Source organism: Coffea arabica, chromosome 2e, assembly GCF_036785885.1.
Source record: "Coffea arabica cultivar ET-39 chromosome 2e, Coffea Arabica ET-39 HiFi, whole genome shotgun sequence".
In the NCBI taxonomy this organism is placed as follows: Eukaryota; Viridiplantae; Streptophyta; class Magnoliopsida; order Gentianales; family Rubiaceae; genus Coffea; species Coffea arabica.
Genome location: NC_092313.1, coordinates 45,860,305 through 45,875,115, shown reverse-complemented (window position 1 = coordinate 45,875,115; position 14,811 = coordinate 45,860,305).

Here is a 14,811-nt window from a genome sequence, read left to right as displayed (position 1 = left end):
TTGATATATAAATTTCTCATCTCTTCTACTTACAAGCACTTGTGTTTTCTCATCAATTGCTCCATTGTATGGTCTTTTAGAAAAAGAGGGCATGCACACAAAAAGTTACTCACAACTTGGCCAGTTTTTTAACTACCTAATTCACCCCCTCTTAGATTGCCTTCGATCATTACAAGAATGTTGATCTTAGTTCCTAGGTTTTGATTTTTGCGAAACAAATGGATGATACTAATATTTCTTCAATATATACTTTCAGTTATGAACCCAATCAGATTCAAAGATCAAGTGCAATTGAAAAAACAAAAGTTGCTGAAAGCTGTCGGACGCTTGTAAAAATAGGATCGGACGTCTCATAATTATTGCGCAACTTCGGACGCATGAAGAACTCCATCACCGGACGTCCAAAGGAAATATGACACTCCCCCTATCTCACTGACCTCGATCGGACGCAAGTATCGGACGTCTGATAGAATCTTTCAAACTCTTTGTCTGCTATCGGACGGAAGTACCGGACGTCCGATAGAATTCTTTAAACTCGATGAAAGCTGTCGGAGGCTCACAAAGACAATACCTGACGTCCGATAGAATTGAAGAAAATTTCTCAAACTCACTGCCTGCTGTCGGACGCCAAAAACAGGAGCACCGGCCGTCCGATACTCCCAACGGCTAGTTTACTCTTCAGTTACTTTTTATCCGTTGGAAGTATTAAAGAAACACTTTCTTGATCTCCTATAAATAGAGCATGGTCAGAATATTCAAATAACTTTGCACATTGAGACTACATGAGATCTATAGTGATTTTAGTGTGAAAAATACTCTTCAAATAAGGTTTGTACTCTTAGTTGTGTAATTTTCGTTAACCTTTTCTAGTGTGATTCAATTATTTCAATGTTTTACCTTTGTGAGTGTTATCCAAGTGATAGTAAAACTTCCTTGCTTGACCAAGTGTGGCTTGGGGTAAGGAGAAAATGATCGTTCCTTTGTACACAAAATATTGGTTGTAAGTTGATCAATTTGAAGAAACTTGCTCTATAAAGTGATATTCAAACTCAAGAGGAGTTTGGTACTTGATTTGATACTCTGTCTCTTTTACTTACTGTCTTGATATATAAAATGTTATCTCTTCTACTCACAAGCACTTGTGCTTTCTCATCAATTGCTCCATTGTGTGGTCTTTTAGAAAAAGAGGGCATGCACACAAAAAGTTACTCACAACTTGGCCAGTTTTTTAACTACCTAATTCAATCCCTTTTAGACTGTCTTCGATCATTACAAGAATATTGATCTTAGTTCCTAGGTTTTGATGTTTACGAAACAAATGGATGATACTAATATTTCTTCAAGATATACTTTCAGTTATTAACCCAATCAGATTCAAAGATCAAGTGCAATTGAAAAAACAAAAGTTGCTGAAAGCTGTCGGACGCTTGTGAAGACAGGATCGGACGTCCGATAATCATTGCGTAATTTCGGACGCATGAAGAACTCCATCACCGAACGTCCGAAGGAAATAAGACAATCCCCCTATCTCACTGACTTTGATCGTATGCAAGCATCGGACGTCCGATAGAATCTTTTAAAATCTTTGTCTGCTATCGGACGGAAGTACCGGACGTCCGATAGAATCCTTTAAACTCGACGAAAGCTGTCGGACGCTCACAAAGACAATACCGGACGTCCGATAGAATTGAAGAAAATATCTCAAACTCACTACCTGCTGTCGGACGCAAAAAACAGGAGTACCGGACGTCCGATATTCCCAACGGCTAGTTGACTCTTCAACTACTTTCTATCCGTTGGAAGTATTAATGAAGCACTTTCTTGATCTCCTATAAATAGAGTATGGTCAGAATATTCAAATAACTTTGCACATTGATACTACATGAGATCTATAGTGATTTTAGTGTGAAAAATACTCTTCAAATAAGGTTTGTACTCTTAGTTGTGTAATTTTCGATAACCTTTTCTAGTGTGATTTAATTATTTCAATGGTGTACCTTTATGAGGGTTATCCAAGTGATAGTAAAACTTTCTTACTTGACCAGGTATGGCTTGGGGTAAGGAGAAAATGATCCTTCCTTTGTACACAAAATATTGGTTGTAAATTGATCAACTTGAAGAAACTTGCTCTATAAAATGACAGTCAAATTCAAGAGGAGTTTGGTTATTGGTTTGATACTCTGTCTCTTTTACTTAATGTCTTGATATATAAATTGCTCATCTCTTCTACTTACAAGCACTTGTGTTTTCTCATCAATTGCTCCATTGTATGGTCTTTTAGAAAAAGAGGGCATGCACACAAAAAGTTACTCACAACTTGGCCAGTTTTTTAACTACCTAATTCACCCCCTCTTAGATTGCCTTCGATCATTACAAGAATGTTGATCTTAGTTCCTAGGTTTTGATTTTTGCGAAACAAATGGATGATACTAATATTTCTTCAATATATACTTTCAGTTATGAACCCAATCAGATTCAAAGATCAAGTGCAATTGAAAAAATAAAAGTTGCTGAAAGCTGTCGGACGCTTGTAAAAACAGGATCGGACGTCCGATAATTATTGCGCAACTTCGGACGCATGAAGAACTCCATCACCGGACGTCCAAAGGAAATAAGACATTCCCCCTATCACACTGACCTCAATCGGACGCAAGTATCGGATGTCTGATAGAATCTTTCAAACTCTTTGTCTTCTATCGGACGGAAGTACCGGACATCCGATAGAATCCTTTAAACTCGATGAAAGCTGTCGGACGCTCACAAAGACAATACCGAACTTCCAATAGAATTGAAGAAAATTTCTCAAACTCACTGCCTGCTGTCGGACGCAAAAAACAGGAGTACCGGACGTCCGATATTCCCAACGGCTAGTTGACTCTTCAACTACTTTCTATCCGTTGGAAGTATTAATGAAGCACTTTCTTGATCTCCTATAAATAGAGTATGGTCAGAATATTCAAATAACTTTGCACATTGAGACTACATGAGATCTATAGTGATTTTAGTGTGAAAAATACTCTTCAAATAAGGTTTGTACTCTTAGTTGTGTAATTTTCGATAACCTTTTCTAGTGTGATTTAATTATTACAATGGTGTACCTTTATGAGGGTTATCCAAGTGATAGTAAAACTTTCTTACTTGACCAAGTATGGCTTGGGGTAAGGAGAAAATGATCCTTCCTTTGTACACAAAATATTGGTTGTAAATTGATCAACTTGAAGAAACTTGCTCTATAAAATGACAGTCAAATTCAAGAGGAGTTTGGTACTTGGTTTGATACTCTGTCTCTTTTACTTGCTGTCTTGATATATAAATTGCTCATCTCTTCTACTTACAAGCACTTGTGTTTTCTCATCAATTACTCCATTGTATGGTCTTTTAGAAAAAGAGGGCATGCACACAAAAAGTTACTCACAACTTGGCCAGTTTTTTAACTACCTAATTCACCCCCTCTTAGATTGCCTTCGATCATTACAAGAATGTTGATCTTAGTTCCTAGGTTTTGATTTTTGCGAAACAAATGGATGATACTAATATTTCTTCAAGATATACTTTCAGTTATGAACCCAATCAGATTCAAAGATCAAGTTCAATTGAAAAAACAAAAGTTGCTGAAAGCTGTCGGACGCTTGTAAAAACAGGATCGGACGTCTCATAATTATTGCGCAACTTCGGACGCATGAAGAACTCCATCACCGGACGTCCAAAGGAAATATGACATTCCCCCTATCTCACTGACCTCGATCGGACGCAAGTATCGGACGTCTGATAGAATCTTTCAAACTCTTTGTCTGCTATCGGACGGAAGTACCGGACGTCCGATAGAATTCTTTAAACTCGATGAAAGCTGTCGGAGGCTCACAAAGACAATACCGGACGTCCGATAGAATTGAAGAAAATTTCTCAAACTCACTGCCTGCTGTCGGACGCCAAAAACAGGAGCACCGGCCGTCCGATACTCCCAACGGCTAGTTTAATCTTCAGCTACTTTTTATCCGTTGGAAGTATTAATGAAACACTTTCTTGATCTCCTATAAATAGAGCATGGTCAGAATATTCAAATAACTTTGCACATTGAGACTACATGAGATCTATAGTGATTTTAGTGTGAAAAATACTCTTCAAATAAGGTTTGTACTCTTAGTTGTGTAATTTTCGTTAACCTTTTCTAGTGTGATTCAAGTATTTCAATGTTGTACCTTTGTGAGGGTTATCCAAGTGATAGTAAAACTTCCTTGCTTGACCAAGTGTGGCTTGGGGTAAGGAGAAAATGATCGTTCCTTTGTACACAAAATATTGGTTGTAAGTTGATCAATTTGAAGAAACTTGCTCTATAAATTGATATTCAAACTCAAGAGGAGTTCGGTACTTGATTTGATACTCTGTCTCTTTTACTTACTGTCTAGATATATAAATTGTTCATCTCTTCTACTCACAAGCACTTGTGCTTTCTCATCAATTGCTCCATTGTGTGGTCTTTTAGAAAAAGAGAGCATGCACACGAAAAGTAACTCACAACTTGGCCAGTTTTTTAACTACCTAATTCACTGCCTCTTAGATTGTCTTCGATCATTACAAGAATGTTAATCTTAGTTCCTAGGTTTTGATGTTTACGAAACAAATGGATGATACTAATATCTCTTCAAGATATACTTTCAGTTATGAACCCAATCAGATTCAAAGATCAAGTGCAATTGAAAAAAACAAAAGTTGCTGAATGCTGTCGGACGGTTGTGAAGACAGGATCGGACGTCCGATAATCATTGCGCAATTTCGGACGCATGAAGAACTCCATCACCGAACGTCCGAAGGAAATAAGACAATCCCCCTATCTCACTGACTTTGATCGTATGCAATCATCGGACGTCCGATAGAATCTTTTAAAATCTTTGTCTGCTATCGGACGGAAGTACCGGACGTCCGATAGAATCCTTTAAACTCGACGAAAGCTGTCGGACGCTCACAAAGACAATACCGGACGTCCGATAGAATTGAAGAAAATATCTCAAACTCACTACCTGCTGTCGGACGCAAAAAACAGGAGTACCGGACGTCCGATATTCCCAACGGCTAGTTGACTCTTCAACTACTTTCTATCCGTTGGAAGTATTAATGAAGCACTTTCTTGATCTCCTATAAATAGAGTATGGTCAGAATATTCAAATAATTTTGCACATTGAGACTACATGAGATCTATAGTGATTTTAGTGTGAAAAATACTCTTCAAACAAGGTTTGTACTCTTAGTTGTGTAATTTTCGATAACCTTTTCTAGTGTGATTTAATTATTTCAATGGTGTACCTTTATGAGAGTTATCCAAGTGATAGTAAAACTTTCTTACTTGACCAAGTATGGCTTGGGGTAAGGAGAAAATGATCCTTCCTTTGTACACAAAATATTGGTTGTAAATTGATCAACTTGAAGAAACTTGCTCTATAAAATGACAGTCAAATTCAAGAGGAGTTTGGTTATTGGTTTGATACTCTGTCTCTTTTGCTTAATGTCTTGATATATAAATTTCTCATCTCTTCTACTTACAAGCACTTGTGTTTTCTCATCAATTGCTCCATTGTATGGTCTTTTAGAAAAAGAGGGCATGCACACAAAAAGTTACTCACAACTTGGCCAGTTTTTTAACTACCTAATTCACCCCCTCTTAGATTGCCTTCGATCATTACAAGAATGTTGATCTTAGTTCCTAGGTTTTGATTTTTGCGAAACAAATGGATGATACTAATATTTCTTCAATATATACTTTCAGTTATGAACCCAATCAGATTCAAAGATCAAGTGCAATTGAAAAAACAAAAGTTGCTGAAAGCTGTCGGACGCTTGTAAAAATAGGATCGGACGTCTCATAATTATTGCGCAACTTCGGACGCATGAAGAACTCCATCACCGGACGTCCAAAGGAAATATGACACTCCCCCTATCTCACTGACCTCGATCGGACGCAAGTATCGGACGTCTGATAGAATCTTTCAAACTCTTTGTCTGCTATCGGACGGAAGTACCGGACGTCCGATAGAATTCTTTAAACTCGATGAAAGCTGTCGGAGGCTCACAAAGACAATACCTGACGTCCGATAGAATTGAAGAAAATTTCTCAAACTCACTGCCTGCTGTCGGACGCCAAAAACAGGAGCACCGGCCGTCCGATACTCCCAACGGCTAGTTTACTCTTCAGTTACTTTTTATCCGTTGGAAGTATTAAAGAAACACTTTCTTGATCTCCTATAAATAGAGCATGGTCAGAATATTCAAATAACTTTGCACATTGAGACTACATGAGATCTATAGTGATTTTAGTGTGAAAAATACTCTTCAAATAAGGTTTGTACTCTTAGTTGTGTAATTTTCGTTAACCTTTTCTAGTGTGATTCAATTATTTCAATGTTTTACCTTTGTGAGTGTTATCCAAGTGATAGTAAAACTTCCTTGCTTGACCAAGTGTGGCTTGGGGTAAGGAGAAAATGATCGTTCCTTTGTACACAAAATATTGGTTGTAAGTTGATCAATTTGAAGAAACTTGCTCTATAAAGTGATATTCAAACTCAAGAGGAGTTTGGTACTTGATTTGATACTCTGTCTCTTTTACTTACTGTCTTGATATATAAAATGTTATCTCTTCTACTCACAAGCACTTGTGCTTTCTCATCAATTGCTCCATTGTGTGGTCTTTTAGAAAAAGAGGGCATGCACACAAAAAGTTACTCACAACTTGGCCAGTTTTTTAACTACCTAATTCAATCCCTTTTAGACTGTCTTCGATCATTACAAGAATATTGATCTTAGTTCCTAGGTTTTGATGTTTACGAAACAAATGGATGATACTAATATTTCTTCAAGATATACTTTCAGTTATTAACCCAATCAGATTCAAAGATCAAGTGCAATTGAAAAAACAAAAGTTGCTGAAAGCTGTCGGACGCTTGTGAAGACAGGATCGGACGTCCGATAATCATTGCGTAATTTCGGACGCATGAAGAACTCCATCACCGAACGTCCGAAGGAAATAAGACAATCCCCCTATCTCACTGACTTTGATCGTATGCAAGCATCGGACGTCCGATAGAATCTTTTAAAATCTTTGTCTGCTATCGGACGGAAGTACCGGACGTCCGATAGAATCCTTTAAACTCGACGAAAGCTGTCGGACGCTCACAAAGACAATACCGGACGTCCGATAGAATTGAAGAAAATATCTCAAACTCACTACCTGCTGTCGGACGCAAAAAACAGGAGTACCGGACGTCCGATATTCCCAACGGCTAGTTGACTCTTCAACTACTTTCTATCCGTTGGAAGTATTAATGAAGCACTTTCTTGATCTCCTATAAATAGAGTATGGTCAGAATATTCAAATAACTTTGCACATTGATACTACATGAGATCTATAGTGATTTTAGTGTGAAAAATACTCTTCAAATAAGGTTTGTACTCTTAGTTGTGTAATTTTCGATAACCTTTTCTAGTGTGATTTAATTATTTCAATGGTGTACCTTTATGAGGGTTATCCAAGTGATAGTAAAACTTTCTTACTTGACCAGGTATGGCTTGGGGTAAGGAGAAAATGATCCTTCCTTTGTACACAAAATATTGGTTGTAAATTGATCAACTTGAAGAAACTTGCTCTATAAAATGACAGTCAAATTCAAGAGGAGTTTGGTTATTGGTTTGATACTCTGTCTCTTTTACTTAATGTCTTGATATATAAATTGCTCATCTCTTCTACTTACAAGCACTTGTGTTTTCTCATCAATTGCTCCATTGTATGGTCTTTTAGAAAAAGAGGGCATGCACACAAAAAGTTACTCACAACTTGGCCAGTTTTTTAACTACCTAATTCACCCCCTCTTAGATTGCCTTCGATCATTACAAGAATGTTGATCTTAGTTCCTAGGTTTTGATTTTTGCGAAACAAATGGATGATACTAATATTTCTTCAAGATATACTTTCAGTTATGAACCCAATCAGATTCAAAGATCAAGTGCAATTGAAAAAACAAAAGTTGCTGAAAGCTGTCGGACGCTTGTAAAAATAGGATCGGACGTCTCATAATTATTGCGCAACTTCGGACGCATGAAGAACTCCATCACCGGACGTCCAAAGGAAATATGACACTCCCCCTATCTCACTGACCTCGATCGGACGCAAGTATCGGACGTCTGATAGAATCTTTCAAACTCTTTGTCTGCTATCGGACTGAAGTACCGGACGTCCGATAGAATTCTTTAAACTCGATGAAAGCTGTCGGAGGCTCACAAAGACAATACCTGACGTCCGATAGAATTGAAGAAAATTTCTCAAACTCACTGCCTGCTGTCGGACGCCAAAAACAGGAGCACCGGCCGTCCGATACTCCCAACGGCTAGTTTACTCTTCAGTTACTTTTTATCCGTTGGAAGTATTAAAGAAACACTTTCTTGATCTCCTATAAATAGAGCATGGTCAGAATATTCAAATAACTTTGCACATTGAGACTACATGAGATCTATAGTGATTTTAGTGTGAAAAATACTCTTCAAATAAGGTTTGTACTCTTAGTTGTGTAATTTTCGTTAACCTTTTCTAGTGTGATTCAATTATTTCAATGTTTTACCTTTGTGAGTGTTATCCAAGTGATAGTAAAACTTTCTTGCTTGACCAAGTGTGGCTTGGGGTAAGGAGAAAATGATCGTTCCTTTGTACACAAAATATTGGTTGTAAGTTGATCAATTTGAAGAAACTTGCTCTATAAATTGATATTCAAACTCAAGAGGAGTTTGGTACTTGATTTGATACTCTGTCTCTTTTACTTACTGTCTTGATATATAAAATGTTATCTCTTCTACTCACAAGCACTTGTGCTTTCTCATCAATTGCTCCATTGTGTGGTCTTTTAGAAAAAGAGAGCATGCACACAAAAAGTTACTCACAACTTGGCCAGTTTTTTAACTATCTAATTCACTCCCTCTTAGATTGTCTTCGATCATTACAAGAATGTTAATCTTAATACCTAGGGTTTTATGTTTACGAAACAAATGGATGATACTAATATCTCTTCAAGATATACTTTCAGTTATGAACCCAATCAGATTCAAAGATCAAGTGCAATTGAAAAAAACAAAAGTTGCTGAATGCTGTCGGACGCTTGTGAAGACAGGATCGGACGTCCGATAATCATTGCGCAATTTCGGACGCATGAAGAACTCCATCACCGGACGTCCGAAGGAAATAAGACATTCCCCCTATCTCACTGATTTCGATCGGACGCAAGCATCGGACGTGCGATAGAATCTTTTAAAATCTTTGTCTGCTATCGGACGGAAGTACCGGACGTCCGATAGAATCCTTTCAACTCGACGAAAGCTGTCGGACGCTCACAAAGACAATACCGGATGTCCGATAGAATTGAAGAAAATTTCTCAAACTCACTGCCTGCTGTCGGACGCAAAAAACAGGAGTACCGGACGTCCGATATTCCCAACGGCTAGTTGACTCTTCAACTACTTTCTATCCGTTGGAAGTATTAATGAAGCACTTTCTTGATCTCCTATAAATAGAGTATGGTCAGAATATTCAAATAACTTTGCACATTGAGACAACATGAGATCTATAGTGACTTTAGTGTGAAAAATACTCTTCAAATAAGGTTTGTACTCTTAGTTGTGTAATTTTCGATAACCTTTTCTAGTGTGATTTAATTATTTCAATGGTGTACCTTTATGAGGGTTATCCAAGTGATAGTAAAACTTTCTTACTTGACCAAGTATGGCTTGGGGTAAGGAGAAAATGATCGTTCCTTTGTACACAAAATATTTGTTGTAAATTGATCAACTTGAAGAAACTTGCTCTATAAAATGACAGTCAAATTCAAGAGGTGTTTGGTACTTGATTTGATACTCTGTCTCTTTTACTTACTGTCTTGATATATAAATTGCTCATCTCTTCTACTCACAAGCACTTGTGCTTTCTCATCAATTGCTCCATTGTGTGGTCTTTTAGAAAAAGAGGGCATGCACACAAAAAGTTACTCACAATTTGGCCAATTTTTTAACTACCTAATTCAATCCCTTTTAGATTGTCTTCGATCATTACAAGAATATTGATCTTAGTTCCTAGGTTATGATGTTTACGAAACAAATGGATGATACTAATATCTCTTCAAGATATACTTTCAGTTATGAACCCAATCAGATTCAAAGATCAAGTGCAATTCAAAAACAAAAGTTGCTGAAAGCTGTCGGACGCTTCTGAAGACAGGATCGGACGTCCGATAATTATTGTGCAACTTTGGACGCATGAAAAACTCCATCACCGGACGTCCAAAGGAAATAAGACATTCCCCCTATCTCACTGACCTCGATCAGACCCAAGCATCGGACGTCCGATAGAATCTTTCAAACTCTTTGTCTGCTATCGGAAGGAAGTACCGGACGTCCGATAGAATCCTTTAAACTCGACGAAAGCTGTCGGACGCTCACAAAAACAATACCAGACGTCCGATAGAATTGAAGAAAATTTCTCAAATTCACTACCTGCTGTCGGACGCAAAAAACAGGAGTACCGGACGTCCGATACTCCCAACGGCTAGTTGACTTTTCAGCTACTTTCTATCCGTTGGAAGTATTAATGAAGCACTTTTTGATCTCCTATAAATAGAGCATGGTCAGAATATTCAAATAACTTTGCACATTGAGACTACATGAGATCTATGCTGATTTTAGTGTGAAAATACTCTTCAAATAAGGTTTGTACTCTTAGTTGTGTAATTTTCGATAACCTGTTCTAGTGTGATTCAATTATTTCAATGGTGTACCTTTGTGAGGGTTATCCAAGTGATAGTAAAACTTCCTTGCTTGACCAAGTGTGGCTTGGGGTAAGGAGAAAATGATCGTTCCTTTGTACACAAAATATTGGTTGTAAATTGATCAATTTGAACAAACTTACTCTATAAAATGAAAGTCAAATTCAAGAGGAGTTTGGTACTTGATTTGATACTCTGTCTCTTTCACTTACTGTCTTGATATATAAATTGCTCATCTCTTCTACTTACAAGCACTTGTGTTTTCTCATCAATTGCTTCATTGTGTGGTCCTTTAGAAAAAGAGGATAAACACTCAAAAAGTGACTCAGAACTTTGCCAGTTTTTTAACTGCCTAATTCATCCCCTTCTTAGATTGTTTTCGATCCTTACTAGAATGTTGATCTTAGTTCCTAGGTTTTGATGTTTACGAAACAAATGGATGATACTAATATCTTTTCAAGATTTGCTTTCAGTTATGAAGCAAATCAGATTCAAAGATCAAGTGCAATTGAAAAAACAAAAGTTGCTGAAAGCTGTCGGACGCTTGTGAAGACAGGATCGGACGTCCGATAATCATTGCGCAACTTCAGACGCATGAAGAACTCCATCACCGGACGTCCAAAGGAAATAAGACATTCCCCCTATCTCACTGACCTCGATCAGATGCAAGCATCGGACGTCCGATAGAATCTTTCAAACTCTTTGTCTGCTATCGGACGGAAGTACCGGACGTCCGATAGAATCCTTTAAACTCGACGAAAGCTGTCGGACGCTCACAAAGACAATATCGGACGTCCGATAGTATTGAAGAAAATTTCTCAAACTCACTGCCTGCTGTCGGACGCAAAAAACAGGAGTACCGGACGTCCGATACTCCCAACGGCTAGTGGACTCTTCAGCTACTTTCTATCCGTTGGAAGTATTAATGAAGCACTTTCTTGATCTCCTATAAATAGAGCATGGTCAGAATATTCAAATAACTTTGCACATTGAGACTACATGAGATCTATGGTGATTTTAGTGTGAAAAATACTCTTCAAATAAGGTTTGTACTCTTAGTTGTGTAATTTTCGATAACCTTTTCAAGTGTCATTCAATTATTTCAATTGTGTACCTTTGTGAGGGTTATCCAAGTGAAAGTAAAACTTCCTTGCCTGACCAAGTTTGGCTTGGGGTAAGGAGAAAATGATCGATCCTTTGTACACAAAATATTGGTTGTAAGTTGATCAACTTGAAGAAACTTGCTCTATAAATTGATATTCAAACTCAAGAGGAGTTTGGTACTTGATTTGATACTCTGTCTCTTTTACTTATTGTCTTGATATATAAATTGCTCATCTCTTCTACTCACAAGCACTTGTGCTTTCTCATCAATTGCTCCATTGTGTGGTCTTTTAGAAAAAGAGGGCATGCACACAAAAAGTTACTCACAACTTGGCCAGTTTTTTAACTACCTAATTCAATCCCTTTTAGACTGTCTTCGATCATTACAAGAATATTGATCTTAGTTCCTAGGTTTTGATGTTTACGAAACAAATGGATGATACTAATATTTCTTCAAGATATACTTTCAGTTATTAACCCAATCAGATTCAAAGATCAAGTGCAATTGAAAAAACAAAAGTTGCTGAAAGCTGTCGGACGCTTGTGAAGACAGGATCGGACGTCCGATAATCATTGCGTAATTTCGGACGCATGAAGAACTCCATCACCGAACGTCCGAAGGAAATAAGACAATCCCCCTATCTCACTGACTTTGATCGTATGCAAGCATCGGACGTCCGATAGAATCTTTTAAAATCTTTGTCTGCTATCGGACGGAAGTACCGGACGTCCGATAGAATCCTTTAAACTCGACGAAAGCTGTCGGACGCTCACAAAGACAATACCGGACGTCCGATAGAATTGAAGAAAATATCTCAAACTCACTACCTGCTGTCGGACGCAAAAAACAGGAGTACCGGACGTCCGATATTCCCAACGGCTAGTTGACTCTTCAACTACTTTCTATCCGTTGGAAGTATTAATGAAGCACTTTCTTGATCTCCTATAAATAGAGTATGGTCAGAATATTCAAATAACTTTGCACATTGAGACTACATGAGATCTATAGTGATTTTAGTGTGAAAAATACTCTTCAAATAAGGTTTGTACTCTTAGTTGTGTAATTTTCGATAACCTTTTCTAGTGTGATTTAATTATTTCAATGGTGTACCTTTATGAGGGTTATCCAAGTGATAGTAAAACTTTCTTACTTGACCAAGTATGGCTTGGGGTAAGGAGAAAATGATCCTTCCTTTGTACACAAAATATTGGTTGTAAATTGATCAACTTGAAGAAACTTGCTCTATAAAATGACAGTCAAATTCAAGAGGAGTTTGGTTATTGGTTTGATACTCTGTCTCTTTTACTTAATGTCTTGATATATAAATTGCTCATCTCTTCTACTTACAAGCACTTGTGTTTTCTCATCAATTGCTCCATTGTATGGTCTTTTAGAAAAAGAGGGCATGCACACAAAAAGTTACTCACAACTTGGCCAGTTTTTTAACTACCTAATTCACCCCCTCTTAGATTGCCTTCGATCATTACAAGAATGTTGATCTTAGTTCCTAGGTTTTGATTTTTGCGAAACAAATGGATGATACTAATATTTCTTCAAGATATACTTTCAGTTATGAACCCAATCAGATTCAAAGATCAAGTGCAATTGAAAAAACTAAAGTTGCTGAAAGCTGTCGGACGCTTGTAAAAATAGGATCGGACGTCTCATAATTATTGCGCAACTTCGGACGCATGAAGAACTCCATCACCGGACGTCCAAAGGAAATATGACACTCCCCCTATCTCACTGACCTCGATCGGACGCAAGTATCGGACGTCTGATAGAATCTTTCAAACTCTTTGTCTGCTATCGGACTGAAGTACCGGACGTCCGATAGAATTCTTTAAACTCGATGAAAGCTGTCGGAGGCTCACAAAGACAATACCTGACGTCCGATAGAATTGAAGAAAATTTCTCAAACTCACTGCCTGCTGTCGGACGCCAAAAACAGGAGCACCGGCCGTCCGATACTCCCAACGGCTAGTTTACTCTTCAGTTACTTTTTATCCGTTGGAAGTATTAAAGAAACACTTTCTTGATCTCCTATAAATAGAGCATGGTCAGAATATTCAAATAACTTTGCACATTGAGACTACATGAGATCTATAGTGATTTTAGTGTGAAAAATACTCTTCAAATAAGGTTTGTACTCTTAGTTGTGTAATTTTCGTTAACCTTTTCTAGTGTGATTCAATTATTTCAATGTTTTACCTTTGTGAGTGTTATCCAAGTGATAGTAAAACTTCCTTGCTTGACCAAGTGTGGCTTGGGGTAAGGAGAAAATGATCGTTCCTTTGTACACAAAATATTGGTTGTAAGTTGATCAATTTGAAGAAACTTGCTCTATAAAGTGATATTCAAACTCAAGAGGAGTTTGGTACTTGATTTGATACTCTGTCTCTTTTACTTACTGTCTTGATATATAAAATGTTATCTCTTCTACTCACAAGCACTTGTGCTTTCTCATCAATTGCTCCATTGTGTGGTCTTTTAGAAAAAGAGAGCATGCACACAAAAAGTTACTCACAACTTGGCCAGTTTTTTAACTACCTAATTCACTCCCTCTTAGATTGTCTTCGATCATTACAAGAATGTTAATCTTAATACCTAGGGTTTTATGTTTACGAAACAAATGGATGATACTAATATCTCTTCAAGATATACTTTCAGTTATGAACCCAATCAGATTCAAAGATCAAGTGCAATTGAAAAAAACAAAAGTTGCTGAATGCTGTCGGACGCTTGTGAAGACAGGATCGGACGTCCGATAATCATTGCGCAATTTCGGACGCATGAAGAACTCCATCACCGGACGTCCGAAGGAAATAAGACATTCCCCCTATCTCACTGATTTCGATCGGACGCAAGCATCGGACGTGCGATAGAATCTTTTAAAATCTTTGTCTGCTATCGGAT